The sequence below is a fragment of the Elephas maximus genome, chromosome 15 (genome assembly GCF_024166365.1).
Source record: "Elephas maximus indicus isolate mEleMax1 chromosome 15, mEleMax1 primary haplotype, whole genome shotgun sequence".
In the NCBI taxonomy this organism is placed as follows: Eukaryota; Metazoa; Chordata; class Mammalia; order Proboscidea; family Elephantidae; genus Elephas; species Elephas maximus.
The window spans coordinates 46,879,200-46,894,542 of record NC_064833.1 but is presented as its reverse complement, the minus strand read 5'-3'; the positions used below and the strand labels follow the sequence as shown (position 1 = coordinate 46,894,542).

Below are 15,343 nucleotides of genomic sequence, written 5' to 3'. Positions count from 1 at the left end.
GCTAAATAATGAAATTTCTGTATCATTTATATGCAGAAAGCTCTGTATTAAAAAGTTCTGACTCAAAATATCTCTTAAGTCAATAAACTAATACATTGTTTTCTATTTTTGGAGGCATTTCCTGGTTAACTTTCACATACTTTTTGATGTAGGTGTGACTGTTGCTTTGTATAGCCTTGTAGTTGGACAAAGCAAAGCTCAGCAAAATCAAATTATTTTTCTTTCCCTTCTCCCTGCCCCCAAGGTCACTAGAAGAAGCAGGAATAGAATCAGCAGCGTTGGCTGCTTCCCAGCTTAGTGCTCCTTACCTTGGGTTACACCGGATCTCAAAGCACTTTTCATTTATGCAATCTAATTCCAACTCAGGTAAGTACGCTTTGAGCCAAATTAAAACCAAGTGTTTGTTTAATATACTTATTTTCAGAATGATTTTATTTACAGTAATTGCTTTCCTGCTTTTCATGCAAAGCATTGTGTTCTTAGCAGGGCAAGGAAGCCTTTATTTAAACACACTGCTATCTGGTGACTTAGTCCATTTTCTTTGCGTCTGATGATAACATCTGGCAGTACCCAAAGTTCCCAAGTGATTCACATAATGCACACTGTAGCCCTTGTCTGGTTTTCTCTTAACTGAGAACTTCTAGTAGGATTTGGGCTAAGGAATTTCCACAAACCTCACAGAATCTTAGATTTGGGAGGGACTTGAAAGGTCATTTAATTGCAGTTCCCGCACAATACGATCATCAATTCCATAGCATCCCTGACAGTGCCCATCACCCCTTGACCCACAACACCACTGGGGACAAGGAGCTCACAGGACAAGGCAGCTCGTGCCATATTTGAACACTGAATTTCTTGGAAACTCTTTCTCATGCTGTCATGATGAGCTGAGATTTTGTTTCTGCGTAACTTCCACCTATTGGCCATCAGATGACAAATTATATCATGGTCATATAATTCAAACTGAACATAAAATTCAAAGTCTTCTTTCACATGATGCATGTGCGCATAGTTTTCATGCTGCTTCCTAAGAAGGTGACTCTTTTCCTGGGTAAGCATTCCCTGATTCCGTACTTGTTCATCCCCCTCTTGAGGCTTGTGTAATTGGGACTCTTCTCTTTGCCAGTGGCAGAAACCCAATTCAAATAAAGAAAAAAGTATTGGCTTATAGAACTGAAAGTCCAGACAAAAGAGCAAAAGCCTTTGGCCCAGCTGAACCTGGGTTCAGCCAATGCCATCAGGGCCTGGTCTCTCTCACTCACCTTCTGTGCCGTTTAGGGCCCCAACAGGAGAGGGAGAAACTACATGATCATTTGAACCAAAAAAACCAAACCCACTGTCATTGAGTTGATTCCAACTCACAGCGACCCCCTGTGTTCCGGAGTAGAACTGCTCCACAGAGTTTTCTTGGCTGTGACCTTTATGGAAGCAGATTGCCAGGGCTTTCTTCCATGGTGCTGCTGGGTGGCTTCAAACCGCCAACCTTTAGGTCACTGTTGTTGTTATTGTTAGTTGTTGTCTAGTTGATTCCAATTCACGGTGACCCCATGTGTGCAGAGTAGAACTGATCCACAGGGTTCTCAAGGCGGTGACCTTTGAAAGCCAGGCCTTTCTTCCGGGGTACCTCTGGATGGGTTTGAACTGCCAAGCTTTCAGCTAGTAGTCAAGCACTTAACCGTTTGTGCCCCCCAGAGACTCCAGTGCAAACATTTGTGTTGCCAAGGGAATTTAGGATAATTTGAACAAGGGAAGTTTAATCTAAAGAATTATAGGGGAGTAGAACACAAGGGATTTGCTGGTAAGAAGTAAAAAGAACTCTAAAGAACGTAAAGATGCAGATAAGAAGCAGCCATTACCCCTAGGGCTTAGAGACAGGGCACTTAAGGAAGACCCCACCACCCCAGGGCTGACATCTAGACTTTGTGGAAGAGGCACTGATTGGCAGAGAAATCTCTATGGTGTCACACTGGCAGAACTTGCTGGAAATCTCACCTCTGGAAGTGACCAGAAATTCATCCCCTAGGATGCTGAGGAAAGCTGTTCACAGAGAGGTGTCTCACTGAAGGCATTCTGCTACAAAACCACCTGAGGGAGGTGCAGAAGAAGGCTGTTGGCCACTGTGTGTCGCTGACACTGAAATATTTTGGTGCTGGAGAAGCTGCTGGTTTTGCAGGACCACGCACTGGAGAATCAGTCCATTGCTGACTATCTTGGTGCCCACCAAAATTCTGGTGCCCATGATGAGCAGGCCACAGGCGCAGTGTGCCTGGTGCTGGTGCACGTTTCCACGACACTTTACTAAAACATTACTCAGAAGAAAAGATCCTGGAACCAATTCAAGAATAAGTAAATGACTCAACGGCAACAGGAAGAAATGTCATAAAAATATTTTCAAAATCCAAGAACGTGGACTATGTTGGTTCCTGGGAGTGTTTTATTAATGTTAATTGAAGAGAGTGCATGGAATAGTTCATAATAATTACCCACATATTTAAAGGATGTGTAAATCAGTGAAGACGTGAATAGAGTTTCAAGTTCTCTCTGAAGTTTGGAAAGCTTTTTAAACATGTCTGTGCTTCTGGCAAGACCTTCCTGTCTCTCATCTTGCTCAGAGTTGCTCAGAATTGCCTGGAACGCCCTCTGATACCTCTTTGTGGCTCGCCTGTTCTTGCTCTTGTCTCCCCTTGTTCTCTGATTCCCCCCCCCCCCCCCCACACTTCATCTCTCTCTTCCTACCTCCAAAACCAAAACCAAAACCAAACCGGTTGCCGTCTGGTCAATTCCAGCTCACAGCTACCCAGCGTGTGTCAGAGTAGAGGTGCATTCCATAGTGTTTTGAAGGCTGTGACCTTTGGAAGCAGGTTGCCAGGACTTTCTTCTGAGTGGGTTCAAACTGCCAACCTTTATGGCTAGTAGTCAAGCACTTAACCATTTGTGCCACCTGGGGACTCGCTACCTACTTCATTGTTGCTGTGTGCCCTGGAGTTGATTCCAATCCATTGCGATCCTAGAGGACAGAGTCGAACTGCCCTTAGGATTTCCAAGGAGCATCTGATGAATTTGAACTGCCAACCATTTGTTCAGTTGTATCACTTAACCACTGTGCCACCAAAATGGATTGAATAGTGGCTCCCAAAAAGACATGTCCAAGTCTTAACCTTTGGTACCTGTGAATGTCACCTTATTTGGAAAAGGGTCTTTGCAGATGTAGTTAAGGATCTCAATATGAGATTATCCTAGATTTAGGGTGGGCCCTAATCCAATGGCAGGTGTCCATATAAGAAAACAGCAGAGGGAGATTTGAGACCCAGAGAGCCACAGAGGGCAGAAGGCCACGTGAAGCCTGAGGCGCAGCCTGAAGTTATTCTGTCACAGGCCAAGGAATGCCAGGAGCCACCAGAAGCTGGAAGGGGCAAGGAAAATTTCTCCCCTAGGGCCTTCAGAGGGAGTGGAGCCCTGCTGACATCTTGATTTCTAACTTCTGGCCTCCAACACAAATTTCTGTTGTTTTTAAGCCATCTGCTTTGTGATATTTGGTTATGGTGGCCACAGGAAACTACTGCAGTAATTTTCCCTACCTTTCTCAGGTGCCATACACCAGTAAGATCCTGTTTGCCCCACCAGGTTGCAGACAAAAGACACCCTTCCATCCTGCTCCCTCCCACCCCTCCTTGCTTCTACTCCTGATTCCCATCTCACCCTCCCTTGTTTGATGGCCCATTAGTACACATCTCTCTGTGTGATTTTGCATCTAGCACACTGTATAACCAGCTGCAGTGAGGGAGCAAAGTCCAGGAGGCCCCCTGCTGTGCCCAGCATTAACTCATTAGGTCCTGGATTGTCACAACCCAACATTGACAAGATTCTTGGCGTTAATTCTAGTTGTGTACCAGGAATTGTGCTAAGTGGACTATCTCTTCGAAACCTCTCCACAACCGTATGGGTGATGAAAATGAAGCCTAAGCAGGTTCAGAGATGTGCGGCCAGGTCACCCAGGTAGCAAGCAAGTGGCTGAGTAAGGACTGGAAACTGGGCATGTTGTAGGGTGAAAACATCACAAAGTTTAGTAAAGCAAAACGAAAGCTTTATTCGGCGTTTGTTCAAATAGGCAAAAGTTGAAATGGACAAGCATGCTTCCAGAGCTAATGTCTGCCCAAATCCAAAGAATATTACAGAATAGGCAAGAATGGGAAAACGGACAAGCATGCTGCCACAGATATATCTGTCTGAGTCCAAGGAATATTACGGAATAGACAAAAGTGGGAAAATGGCTAAGTATGCTGCCAGAGCCGTGTCTGCCCAAGTCCAAGGGTTACAGAATGGCAAGAATGGGAAAATGGACAAGCATGCTAATGGGCAAAACCATTGAAAGCTTCACCTTTTCACAGATTGGCTAGAAACTGCTAAATCTCTGATTCTACATTTTGAATTGTCATTCTTAACAATCATTGGTACAGGTTCAGTAAAGACAGTCAGGAGGGTCTTCACTGGTCCAACAAATCTTACTATTCATTAAAGGCTAGTAAAAAACGATAAAAGTTGGAAGCATGAGGGTCACTAGTGCTGTGTTTTATGATTTGTTTATGTGAAAGATTCCCTAAAAGATGTTTTCCAAAATTGTCCTAGCTATTGTCTTTATACCTCAGAGCCCAGTTGATGTGTCCTTGTGAATCCAGCTCCAGGTGGGTCACATTCCAAGACAGAGAATAATGGTTCCAATATTATCTCCTAAATCAGGTGGCCTGACTCTTTGCTCTGTGTGCGGTGTGTGAGGAAAAGCCTGGAGAGAATCATCTCTCTGTGGAGTAGGGAACACTTAGCAAGAAGGGTCCTCCAGTCTAAGGGCCCTCAGAAAGGTACATTTTTTTATTTCAGAACAATGGCACCAGAGGGATACTAGCTGACCCCATCCTTCAGCCCTGATTGGAAGCGCAGGCCTAAGGGCTAAGAGGGAGGCCCTCATCTAGGAATTCATCCACTCTGAGGGAGAGCGGGAGGGAAGGGTGAGTTCCATGCTCAGAAATACAAGTTAAGCACAGAGCTTACAGAGCATGCAGAGTCCCAGAGACTTCTGGGGAATCACAGATTATAGGCCAGGACATAGAAGGTGAGAACTTAGCAAATAAGACTTATTGAGTCCAGAGGGTTTCCCTGCCTGTTTCCTTGAGGTGATACGCAGTGAGACTTAGCTTGGAAAGGTTATAATGTATTTGTGTTTAGAGAGGCGTTGTGAATGGGTGGAGTCCCTGGATGGCACAAAAGGTTAAGCCTTAAGGTTAGTGGTTCAAACCCACCCAGAGGTGCCCTGGAAGACAGGCCTGGCAAGATGCTTTCGAGAGGTCACAGCCTTGAAAACCCTATGAAGCAGTTCTGCTGTGCACACGTGGAGTCACCATGAGACTCAAAAGCAACAACAATAGTGAATGAGTAAAACAAGCAAACCTGCATCTCCAGCCTTGGAGGAGAGAAGTGAATGGGGGTATTGGCTTTAAACTGAGAAGGCTGGAAGCAGCCTGAGGTGTGCAGAAGAGAAGAAAGGGAAATAAGGGAAGCTTGCCTCAGCCTTGGCCAGAGGTGTGGCCCCTGCAGCTTAACTGGTGAACACCCCAGTGACTCCTTGAGCACGTAGGCAGAACGTGAGGGGGCCACATTAAAGCTAGAGCAGTTGTTGCTGTGGAATTTGCCAGTGGGTGACTTTCTTACCTTTCTCCCCATGGGCTGATAGCCATGTTTGCTGAAAGTCAGTGGCATTTTCTGGCGCTATATACGTTTTTATATATATATACGTAGGCGTGCTTGATAGGACCTTTTAAATAAACCTAGTCCCAAGTTATCATTATGCTATTACATTTGTTAGTTGTTGGCAGATCTGTCCCACCATATACAAAAGCTGAGCTATTTCAGTTACTGTACTTATGAGTCATCTTGCCGATTTTGTATATATTTTCTACCACTGTTCTATAATCTCATCCTTTCGCTCAGTGTGTGCAGGTGATAATTATGTTCTTTCCCTTTCTTACATTTTACTTCTATGAGATCAAAATAGCAAAAAGGACAGTTACAGTTTTCTCTTAAAAGTTTGTGGAGACTTACAAAGCTGACCTTGACACTAGCGCTTTGACTTAGATCAGTGATTACAAATAACGTAAGTGCTCTTCCGAGCTTTGCAATAAGCAGAAATGCACATCAAGATAGCCTTGCATTTTAAGGGCAGATTGAACTGGGTGCCCATCTTGTCAAATTGTGAAGTCTTCAAAAATTCTTTTTGTGTTGAGTGGATTTGCTACATCCGTCATTGCTACTGAGGTCTAAAAAGATCGTCTGGAACGCATCAGTATTTGTCAGCACTCAGAGAGCTGAAGGGTCTCCTTAGGGAAAGGGCAAGGGAGGTAGAACAAACTGTAGTAACCCAAGAAAAGATGGATTTGTATGACTGAGAAGACTAAAGTCACGTGTTTTCATTCACCACACTATTTCTGGAAGGTCTTGGCAATTTTTAAAAGTTGTTATATCATTGTTTTCTTGATGGCTTCTCTAGCTGTTCAAACGTGGTAAGAAGATGACAGTGTTATCACACAAAAGGGAAGGAAGAGCCGTGTTCCTCTGACTGAAAAATGTTTCCTCAGTTCCTGTCTGTCCATTACCTTGAAACTCTCTCCAGTTTTCTCAGACAACACTGGTTGGAGCTGACACACTCAGAGGAACACACACTTCCCCATTCAGATGACCACATCAGGAAGTAGAAGCATAGCTTTGACTCAATAGGGGCTTCTCTGCCCACATGCTTCACATACGTGAACTGTCAGGCCTCATCTGAGGGACTTACAGTGGGTCAAGATCTCTTCTCAGCTGAGCCCAACCTGATTGCTCAGCAAATAGTTTTGAGAGAAGCTTAGACCTCAAGTGTGAGAGCCGCGCACAGTTATTTTTCCCGAAGATGTGCTGAAATCACAGATGTCTACAAGTCAACGCTTAAGGAATGGCACTCCTAAACAGCAGGAAATTTGGTATGTTCTCAGTTGCAAAAATGTGTCCTAGATGCTGCAGATGGTGATTTTATTCTTCAGCCACGACAATAGCCCTAGTTGGGGCCCTGATCATGCATTTTCTGGTGACAATGCTCAATGTATTCTGAGCTTATTTTAACCATATTTTGAAGTGAAAGTACATGTATTTTAGAGAACTGAAAGTGACTCTATGTGATTAAATCGTAGTGTCAGTATTTTTAATTAGCAGTCTTTTGGTTGAAATCAACAGAACCCAACTAGCTTAAAAAAAAAAAAAAAGCTTAAATAATAAAGAGAATTTATCATCTCACTTACTTAAAAAGTCCAGAGGTAGTTCAGGCTCTAGATAAGATTTGATGATGTCAAGGGTCTCATTTCATTCTGTCTTTCTGTTCTGGCTTCCCCTGTGTGAGCGGGCATCTTAGGGCAGACTTCCTTATGGTCCCAAAATGGATGCCAACAGGTCCTGGGGTTACATGATTTTTTGTTTATATCAGTAGGAAAGAGACCATCTCTTCCCTGAATTGCCAAATAAAATTCCTGGGCTTCATTCTGACGGAACCAATGACTGTATTTGGGACTATGGGATGCCCTGATGCCATAATTCCGCTCATCCTTGGAACTGAGGGTGGATCAATCCCCTGTGATGGTTAAGGTTATGTCAACTTGGCTAGCCACAATTCTCAGTGGTTTGGCAGTTATGTAATGATATAGTTATCCTTCATTTTGCGATTTAATGTAATCACTTCTGTGATATGATCTGATGTGATCAGCCAATCAGTTGTAAGGGGAGTTTGCTTGGGTGTGTGACCTGCATCCAACACTAGCTAGCTTTTCCTCACTCCAGATCCTGCATCTGGCTCATCATCATCTGACCTCTGGCTCTTGGGACTTGAGCCAATGGCCTGCCATATTGCCTGCCGATCTTGGGTTTGTCAGCCCCGGCAGCTACGTGAGTCAGGAGAAGCCTCCAGACTGACACCTGACCCACAGTCTTGGAACTTCGCAACCTCTATAACCAAGTGAGCCATTTCCTTGAGATAAATCTCTCTCTCTCTCACCATATATATGTGCATATATATTTATCTACACACTTCACTGGTTTTGCTTCTATAGAGAACCCAGCCTAAGATACTCCCCAAATGCTTTGTTGAGAGTGAGGTAAAAATGATTGCAAGGGAAATTCGGGATACTCTTACCAAAAGAAGTATAAGTAGATGAAAGGACGCAAAAATAACCAACATTCTCTCATGAGTGTTTTGGGAGGAAAAGCTATAAGCTATCCAGAAAGGCGAGTTGAGGAGTGACTGGGAAGGGCTCTGTTAAGAAGTCTGAACCTGACGTCTTTTGAAAGGTGATTTTAATCAGCAAATATCACCTAATATCCACAGAAAACTCCTTAGGGTCATTAAATACCCAACAATCTTTTTATGAAGTCCTTGGGTGATGCAAACAGTTAAGCACTTGGCTGCTAACAGAGAGGTTGGTGATTAGGAATATACCCAGAGATGCCTCGGAGGAAAGACCTGATGATCAGCTTCCAAAAGATCAGTCATTGAAAACCCTATGGAGTGCACTTCTACTCTGCATACGTGGGGTTGCCATGAGTCGGAATCAACTGGTTTGGTTTTGGTTTTTTAGTCTTTTTTACAAATGAAGCTTTTTTTTTTATGTGTGGTTAGAATAGCTAGACGTCTGGATACTGAGTAGATCCAAAAAAAAAACCAAACCCAGTGCTGTCAAGTCAATTCCGACTCATAGCGACCCTACAGGACAGAGTAGAACTGCTCCATAGAGTTTCCGAGGAGCACCTGGCGGATTTGAACTGCTGTCCTTTTGGTTAGCAGCCGTAGCACTTAACCACTGCGCTACCGGGGTGCCCACTGATAGGAACCTATTATTTGATCATTGTACTTTTCGTTGTGTTTGAAATATTTTATAATTAAAAACTGAAAGTGACACACGGATATGGTAGACATTATCAATATTTTATATTTTTCTCCTTCCTGTGTGCTCAGGAGACTACGCTTTCTAGCTCATCTTGCAATTAGGCAGTTCGTGTGATTAGTGCTGACCAATAGGCTGTGAGCAAAAACGACACTGGTTTGGTCTGGCCTGAGAGTATAAAGCTCTGGGTGAACTTTTGGCTTTCCCTTCTTCTTCAACATGATAGTGGATGCCAAATATTGAGATGGTGGAGCTGCAAAGTAGTTGGGACCACCGAATCACTGCACAATGTCCACTGCCTTGGAGAGTCATCAGATGTTCTGGTTATCAACTTCTGTGTGTCATACCACCCCAAAACTTATTAAAGTAACAATTTTCTGTTATCTCTTATGGGTCTGTGGATTGACTGGGCTCAACTGGGCAGCTCTTGCTGAGGGGCCTTTCAGACGGTTCCAGTCAGTTGCAACTGGAGCTGCAATCACCTAAAGACTCATATGAACTGGATGTCTAAAATGGCTCACTCGTATGTCTGGAATTGGTGCTGGGTGTTGACTGGGTAGGGGGCAGTTGTGATTCAGTGGTAGATTTCTCACCTTCCATGCGGGAGGCCTAGGTTCAATTCCTGACCAGTGCACCTCAGGAGCATCCACCACTTGTCTGTCAGTGGAGGCTTGAGTGTTGCTATGATGCTGAACAGGTTATAGCAGAGCTTCCAGGTGAAAACAGACTAGGAAGAAAGGACTGGTTATCTACTTCTGAAAATCAGCCAATGAAACCCCAAGGATTGCAATGGGCTGATCCCATTGTACATGGGGGCTGACTAGATAGGAGCTAACAACAAGTCTTCTTATTCAAAGTAGTCTTAGTTGATGTCATTGCGCTCACCATGCTCATTTCATTCATTGCTCTCTCACCACTGCCTGCAATCACCTTGTTGTTATCTGTCTTCCTGCCCCCTTGCTAGAATGTAGGCTCCATAAAGTCAGGGATGTTTCCTGTCTTCCCTACCTATTCCATGATCATCCCTGGCTCTAAGAATAGTACCTAGCTCACAGCAGGCAGTAAACAGTTCCTTTTTGTTTTGTTTTAGGTTATATATTTTTTTTAAATTGCGCTTTGAGTGCAAGTTTACAAATCTAGTCGGTCTGTCATATAAAAAGTTATACACACCTTGCTATGTACTCCTAGCTGCTCTCTCCCTAATGAGACAGCACACTCCTCCCCACCACCCTGTATTCCCTGTGTCCATTCAGCCAGCTCCTGTCCCCCTCTGCCATCTCATCTCCCCTCCAGACAGGAGCTGCCCACATAGACTCATGTGTCTACTTGATCCAAGAAGCTCACTCCTCACCAGTATCATTTTCTGTCTTATAGTCCAGTCCAATCCCTGTCTGAAGAGTTGGCTTCAAGAATGGTTCCAGTCTTGGGCTAATAGAGGAGTCAGGGACCATGACCTCTGGGGTCCCTCTAGTCTCAGTGAGACCATTAAGTCTGGTCTTTTTATGAGTATTTAAGGTCTGCATCCCACTGTTCTCTTGCGCCATTGGGAATTCTCTGTTGTGTTCCTTGGCAGGGCAGTCAAACAGATCCTTTCTGAATAAAGGAATAAATGGACTAATTAATAACAGGTGAATTTATTCTATCTTTTCACTCCACTCCAATCTTATCTCCAAGTGAAAGATTTCCATGAATTATTTTGGTCTTCACATCCATGATGTACGTATTTATATTTCTATATATGTGCACAATATTCCATCTCTGGGAAAGTAGACTGTGTATCAGGACACTTCTTGCAGGAAAACAGAGACTAAGAGAAAACAAGGTGAAGATATGATTGGAGACGGTATGGAAGAGAAACCACAGGGAAAAAAATCAGTAGTTGGAGAAAGTGGGAAGAAATGTGTTGTGTGGTGGGAAAAGAACATTCTAATAACTTTGCCATCAAAAAGCTATTCAGTGATTTCCACATCAAAAGTTTCTTTCTGACCCTGAGGAGTTTTGACCCCAATTTTAATAACAGTCCTCTGCACTGAGTCCTATGGTCTCTGGTTGTGAGCCTATGTCTCTTGCCCCTCTGTTCCCTGTTTCTTGGCCCTCTTGCCAATTAGTTTCATTTCCAAACCTTGGTTTCTTTTCCTAAAACACGACTGACTGCCTTATGTGTGAGTCATAATGCAGTAAATAGTGAATGTATGTGCTGCCACCCATTTGAGGTAGAGCAGAGCAAATACTCTGCAAGGAATATGGAACTTTTTCCTCAGAAACTCTTGGTCCAGCCAGCTTTCCCTTCAGCTCTAGGTGCCCGGTTCTATCTGATATGCCTGCCTGCCCTGGGGCCCACTGGGCCTAGTGGTTGAGAGGTCAGGAAACATGTGGGGTAGGTTTGGGTAGAAGTCAGGGCTGGAGATGGGTGTTGGGCAACCCTATACAGGGTCAGAGGGAAGCCAAGTGAGCCGTGGGACTGAGTGGTCGTAGCTGAATGACGGTTTGTTAAATACAATTTGTCCTGCTAATAAGCATCCCTTGTTTATAGCATACAAAGAGTCACAGCAGAGGCACAAATATGGAGGAAAGTCCTTTGCAGGAAATGGCCAGGATGTGTGAATCGGACATGTTGAGGTTTAAAATGCTGTTTCCTACCTTTTCACATAAATGGTAAAAATTTATATTTTATTAATAATAATTTCAACAGCAACAATAATTACTACTATAGCTATTACCATCACACCCACAGTTTCACCATTTATTGAGCACCTACAATTTGGCATGAGCTGTACTATGTGGTTTACTCACATTATACCGAATCTTTATAATCCTAGGGGCTAGGGATTTTTTTTCTGATTTTACAAATGAGAAAATGGAGGCTCAGAGCAGTTAATCCATTCACACAAGGTTATACATACAATTAATTGCAGAACTAGAATTTGAACCCAGGTCTACCTAGTTCCAAACTACAAAAAATTTTGTTTTTATTTGAAAATGAATTTTTAAAATGAAATCCTGCTTAAATTTTATCTCTTTACATAACAATATCAATGACATCTATGCTAATATTCTAGAACAATATATTGCTTTTTTAGTGGATTCTTGATAATATTTGCCTTTAACACTTGTGTTGAAGCTTATTGATTCTGCCACCAACTTTCAGAAATTTAATACAGTGTTCTAACTTTGCTGATAGTATACTTATTTTGAGCTAGTTTTATAAAAGTAAGCTTATTCAGTAACTGCTTGTTGACGTTAATGTTTTATTTGTTAATGTTGAGGAAGAGGCATATGCTGTATAATTTCCCTCCGCTGGCAGGGAAAGTAATGTGCAAATAATTTAGGGCTTTTTTGCAGAAGAAAGCAGCCATTGTGTCTTTTTGTGTGTGAGTATTTGAATAGGATTTACACTTCGTTGCAAAACTTACTCATGCTTGTGCCTTGTGTCTTTTTTTTTCCTTAAATAAAACAATACATATTTATTAGAAAAAGATTGGTAAAAAAAACAAAAATAGAGAGAAGAAAAAAAGAAACATGCATGATCCTATTAGTAAAAAAAAAAAATTAGTATAATATTTTATATGTATTTTTACATGTCTTTTTTATACTCGTCTGCATATTTTACATTTGATTCATTAATTACCCAGAATTTATTTTAGAGTAGGCTATTAAGCCTTAGATTTCTGACAAGACAGAGTAAGCATAAACCTAGTTCCTTACTTTCCAACATGACAAATAAATGATGTCCCCTGTATAAACTTAATTTGGGATGAGGCAAATCTTTTATATATATATTATGTATATATATAGTTTTTTTTTCCTTTATTGTGCTTTAGATGAAAGTTTACAGCTCAAGTTAGTTTCTCCTACAAAAATTTATACACACAGTGTTATATGACCAAGTTGCTATCCCTATAATGTGACAGCACACTCCTTTCCACTCCGGATTTCCCGTGTCCATTCAGCTGGCTCCTGTCCTTTTCTGCCTTCTCATCTCACCTCTGGACAGGAATTGCCCATTTAGCCTTGGGTATCTACTTGAACTAAAAAGCTCACTCTTCATGAGTATCATTTTATGTCTTACAGTCCAGTCTGGGGCAGTTCTACTCTGTCCTATAGGGTCGCTATGAGTTGGAGTCGACTCAACGGCAGTGGGTTTTCGGTATTCTTTGAAGAGTCGGCTTCAGGAATGATTTTAGTTCTGGCTGAAGAGAGACTCTTCAGTCTGGGGTTCCTCCAGTTTCAGTCAGACCCTTCAGTCTGGTCTTTTTACCAGAATTTGAGTTCTGCACCCCACTTTTCTCCTGCAAATGAGGCAAATCTTCATCAATTTATATCCATCGCTGGAAAAATTCACAGGACCCTTGATGTCCAGTAAGCGTTTATATGTTAAAACTCCCAAGAACAAGAATCAAATTTCTGCCAAGAAAATTTGGCAGAAATATGGATAAACTTCTCTGTTCGAACGTGGTTTTTTAAATTCTAAGATGACAGATGGCTAAAGGACCAGTTGTCTGAGAAATATAATTTACAATCAATCTTGTAGGAAATGAATTTAAATTCCTGACAAAAAGCTCTTCAGTTAACTCCCAATACTTAAATTCCAACCTCTCTGAGACATATTCGATGTTTTTAAGAGAATCATTTATGTCATATAACTGATCTAAGAGCTGGCTATAGACTCTTTGATAGAATGGGCATCAAACTTATGAGTCCTGGGGTCTTCCTGGTTCGAAGCAAAAAGTGAGCAATGTTGTAATTTGGGGGCATGGTTATAATTTATTCTCTTTACAAAATGAATTTTTATAAGCAAGTGTAGCATGTTAAGCCTTAGATTTCTGTAATATCCATTTCTGCTGTAGGCAGCCCAGGATCTGTAGCAAATGTGATTGTGCCAAACTGGTTTGGAGGATGCAGTGGCCAGCAAAGCCACAAATGCCCCGTATTTAAATGTTTGGAAAGATGGCCTACGTGATGGGTTATTTACTCATAGCCAGGGAGGATCATGTTTGCAACAAGAACAAATTTATGTTTTGTTTACTGGGGAATTAGAAAAAACAGCATAAAGTGTATTTTTTTTTAATCATGTAGCTGTCAATCTGGGCCTATTTTGAGACCAGACATTTAAGACAAGTATCCTAACTTGTTTTGCATTATTCACCATAGTTTATTTAACGTTTTAAATATGTTTTTAAACTTTTGTTTTGCAATAATTTCAAACTTACAGACAGGTTGCAAAAGTACAAATTATACAAACACCCATATAGCCCTTACCCAGCTTCACCTACTAACATTTTACTCCACTTGCTTTCTCCTTCACGTGGGCACTCTCTCTCCTTTACGTATGATGTTTAAATTATATGTGATTATAAAGCACTTTTTTTCTGAACCATTTGTGGATAAATTACTTATATCCTGGCCCTTTACCCCTAAATGGAGCCTTAGTAGAGCAGTGCCACCAGGTCGGCAGTTTAAATCCACGAGCCACTCCTTGGAAACCCTATGGGGCAGTTCTGCTCTGTCCTATAGAGTTGCTATGAATAGGAATTGACTTGACAGCAACATTTTTTTAACCCCTAAGTACTTCAGTGTGTATTTCCTAAGAATTGGCATTTTTTTCATATATAATCAGAATAGTAAATTTGGCTTTGATAAACACTTTAATTTTCCACTCATATTCCATTTTTGTCAACTGACCCAATAATGTCCTTTATAAGATTTTCCCCTCCAGCATAGGATCCAGTCTAGGGTCATGTATTACATTTATTTGTCATGTCTCTTTAGCCTCCTTTAATCTGGGACATTTCCACTACATTAAAACTTTTTTTAGAACACAGCTCCCTACCACCACCTTAAAAAAACAATAGCATATTCATCTTTTTGAGTTTGTCTGATTTTTTTCCAGAAGTCTGGGGAATAGGTCCCTATGATCTGAGCTGCCTGCTTGAAGCTATCCTGGGGAATAATGGTTTATCCTTTTTTTCTACCTTTCAGATCTCATAGATGTGTCTCCATTGGCAGAATTTAACCTGGAACCATTCAGGGACAAGTCCTCTGGAAAACACAGTTCTAGGCTTTCTCCCACAGTGCAGAGGAGAATGTAAAATGGTGTGGTGATAATGCCAAGTTGACCATTGACAATTTGGTGCACACTCCTGTTCTTTGCCAGGCACAGGGCCTGAGGATAGCAAGGAGAACAGGACAATGAGGGCCCTGCCCTCATGGAGCCTACAGTCTGTAAGAGATCAATAAGTACTGTGAGGGAAATAAACAAAGGGCAGTGGCCTAACTAACGGGGGCACTCTCTCAGGCATCATGGTCAGGAAAGACCTCTCTGAAGTCAGTAAGATGACAAGGAACCGCAATTATGTAAAGGGTAGGGAGGGGTGGGGTTGTGACTGTCT

At 42.1% G+C, this 15,343-nt stretch overlaps 1 protein-coding gene across 1 annotated transcript in view; it reads left to right on the top strand.

Moving 5' to 3' along the window:
* The first annotated feature begins 6,805 nt into the window (after positions 1–6,805).
* The window catches only part of PLEKHF2 (pleckstrin homology and FYVE domain containing 2), a 38,370-nt gene continuing 29,832 nt past the window's right edge, over positions 6,806–15,343 (top strand). The window contains exon 1 of the mRNA XM_049853652.1: positions 6,806–7,007. The gene's annotated coding sequence lies outside the window, so the exon portion shown is untranslated. The remainder of the gene's footprint in view (positions 7,008–15,343) is intronic.